We start from the raw sequence: 3,269 nt of genomic DNA, 5'->3' as shown, positions 1-3,269 counted from the left end.
CATTCAGTCAATCACCCATTCACGCACACACTCACACACTGATATATATATATATATATATATATATATATATATATATATATATATATATATATATATATATATATATATATCCTTGTAATTTCAAGGATACAGAGTTTATCAAATGTTTCACAGCCCAGGACAAGCCCACATTATTCCTCCTGAAACTAACGCTTGACCAGTAGGCTGACACATTTCTGGTATCCTTTTATACATTTTGATTGGAAGCAGAGATTTGTGCTCGCTCCTATGGTCTCAACAAACTTTCTGATAGCCTTTTTAAAAAGGAAGTGAAACAACAATCTGCCAGTCCTAATGCAGTATCTCAAAACTCAAATATTAAATAGCTCATTCAGAGGTTTCTCATTTAAGATAAGTATTTCCGTTGCTTTGTGTGAAGGCAATAGAAGGCCCCCTGATCTTTACTTTTCTGTGGCATAAAGTGATGACTTGAAGAGCATCTGCCACATAAAGAAGGGGGATTATAGTCATGCTTTTCCCCCCATATACTATCATTCTAAAAAATGTGGCTATCAGAACTTCGGCTAATTTAGAATTGCCCATGTTGGAAACACCTAACTGTGCTAGTTCTTTGGTTATGTCATATTGAAGATCCATTCCAGCCTTTGCCTGTGATACTTTATAAGATCAAATCCTTTTACTGACAGTGTGTATTATAAATGTGTACTTGTAGAATAATTCATTAATTCTAAGATTTTTTTGTTTTTGTTTCATAGACTCACTGGCTTTGGTGGTGAGGGTAAGTTGCTTTTTATTTTTGTATTTGACCATTAGTTTGCTTATATACCCAATAGATTAAAACAAACATGTTCTGTATTCTTGATCTCCAAATGATGGACTAATACACTGGAGTTATCTCCCAGTTTTATGGCACACCTTTAGGGGTTTTACAAGTGGCCTCTTGGGACACATAAATGTACCATTACCAAACATTGCCTTTCTACCAATTACATATCTAACTTTCAGGATGTTAAGTTTCTCTGGTTATGGACCTAATTTAAGAAGATGATATAGTCAAATTTTGGCATTTGGAACTTATTTGTTTTCTATTTATGTGTATTTTAATGAAACATTGGTTGCTTTGAACAGATAGGCTCATATTCCTTTGTGCAGTAATTACATATAAATGGTCTTTTAGCATATTATGACATTACACAAACAATCACTTAAACAACTTAATTTATTACAAAATACTCAGCTAAAGATACTGTTATTTTTTTCGTGTATACCTACTTGTTTCAGCTCTTTCTTTTGCCAAAAGTTATGTGTAGAAATACATTTTATGGTTGTTTTCATTTAGTTGCTTTCTCTGCTTTGATATTGCCAAAGGACAATTAACATCTAATTGTATTTGATTGTGTCATAATTTAAATGATCCCTCTAAAGAGTTGTAGCAATACAAGCAATAGATAAATGCTTCATTAAACATCAGCAGTATTGTTAATTTGGTTAAGAGTTATCTGATAACATTTATTTAAATCACATCTGTTTTATAGTAAAAATAAGATATTGTCTAAGAACAATAAAATTATTTTTACAAATGAAAAGGTCATTTTTATATCTCATATTAGCTATCTTTTGATCTTTATTTGTTCACATGGAAATTTTAAACAGCAAAGGGAAAAATATATTCAGCCATTTGTACAAATACAGCAGAATGAAATTAGGAGAGAACTCAGACACTCCTTTTTCCTGTTTCGCCTTTAAATACAAATAAGCCATTTATTAAGAATTGGTCCAATAATAGCTGCTTCGATTGTGTTAATTTAGCTCTCTTGTTATGTTTAAGCCCTACAAAATGGTTTCAGATGTGCTCAATCTGCCTGTTTTTGTAGTGTTTATTTGTACTTTTGCTTCATTATGTTTCTCAATACCTTGAAAACTAATGGCTTCCTATTGCTAGTTTTTGCCAACCAAACCTCATATGATAAAAATTTTCCATTCTATTTGTAAAAGTTTATATCCTCATTGAGGCCCCTTGGAGAAGTGTATTCCATGCAGACATGAGAATCAGCCTTTCATTGGTTCGGTTAAGACAACAAAAAGAAGAATGTTTCTGTCCTGAATGATTGTAAGCTCTTACTGCATAGTGAAGACAAAACAGGAAGGCCCCTGATGTTTTTATATTAGCCGGAATCCCTAACAGCACCGCAGACTCTGTCTCATAAAATGTGCTACATTAGCTCCCTAGAAATTGTTCTCTTATTGGTTGGCTAGTTTTCAGTCTAAATATAATATTCTGTGGGTTAAATATCACACAGCAGCAAAAAACCCTCATGATTTGGTAAGATTTTGAAGTGATACAAGCTGTGGTCTTCCATTGTGGTTGTGTTTTTTGCTTATTTTCTGTATATCAGTTGCTTCTTGGTTTCCTGTGATCTAGCTGAAATCAAAGCTTGATTCTGTACAGATTGCTTTTTGTCTTGCAATTTGTCATATAGTTTGAAAACATACTAAAATCTCTCACTACCAATAATGCATCACAAGACTTGTGATGCAAAGCACTATGAGATTTGCTGTCGCTACCCGACTGTGGCGACTTATAACAAGTATGGTGCAGGCACCATGCAGTGGAGGAGTTACATGACCAACGGAGCAAGAAGCAGTGATCATCTGTCCGAACGACACGTTAACCGAGTTTGTTATAAAGTCCATCTGGTTACAGTAAGCTTGTATGAGCTATGAGAACAGCACATTTTAAACAGCGCGTGCACAAGGAGAAATGGGCTCGTGCATGCTCTTGCACGCACATTTTTTTTTTTAAGTGGAGAGGGCGGGTCTTAAAAAAAAATCCTCCACAATACCTTTAAATGTGTTGTTCTTTTACTTGTAAGGTGTAGGTTAATTTAGCCAAATAAAATTGCACTCCCCTTGTTGGTTGGAATCTTACCTAGAAATCCATTGTGGACATTTAAAAGTGACTTTTGAGGACCCCATGGTATTTGAGCATAAGCTTGAAATGAAATCCCACATATGCAAGGAGTGTCTTACTTTATGGACCTCAGCCACAGCACAGTTTGCACTAACAGCACATTAAGGAGGTATGGCACAGCAAGGTGGGATTAAGGTGCCTCCGTGTCTCTGCTATCCTTTCATTTACTGTTAAGGGTAATTTAGAGGTAATGTGCGGTATTGAAGGATTCCTTTGCAAACTTTGAATAATTATTCCCATCTATTTGAGGCAAAGCCATACATTTTAGATGAAAGATGATTTAGAATCCCTCCTT

At 34.6% G+C, this 3,269-nt stretch overlaps 1 protein-coding gene across 2 annotated transcripts in view; it reads left to right on the top strand.

Moving 5' to 3' along the window:
• znf469 (zinc finger protein 469) overlaps positions 1 to 3,269 on the top strand; it is a 306,945-nt gene that overhangs the window by 172,115 nt on the left and 131,561 nt on the right. For both annotated transcript variants that reach the window (XM_015403769.1, XM_015403762.1), the window contains one exon: positions 759 to 781. The gene's annotated coding sequence lies outside the window, so the exon portion shown is untranslated. The remainder of the gene's footprint in view (positions 1 to 758; positions 782 to 3,269) is intronic.

This window comes from Cyprinodon variegatus, unplaced genomic scaffold (assembly GCF_000732505.1).
Source record: "Cyprinodon variegatus isolate N-32 unplaced genomic scaffold, C_variegatus-1.0 Scaffold35, whole genome shotgun sequence".
NCBI lineage: Eukaryota > Metazoa > Chordata > Actinopteri > Cyprinodontiformes > Cyprinodontidae > Cyprinodon > Cyprinodon variegatus.
The sequence above is the reverse complement of the archived record's forward strand: the minus strand, read 5'-3'. Positions and strand labels throughout refer to the sequence as shown.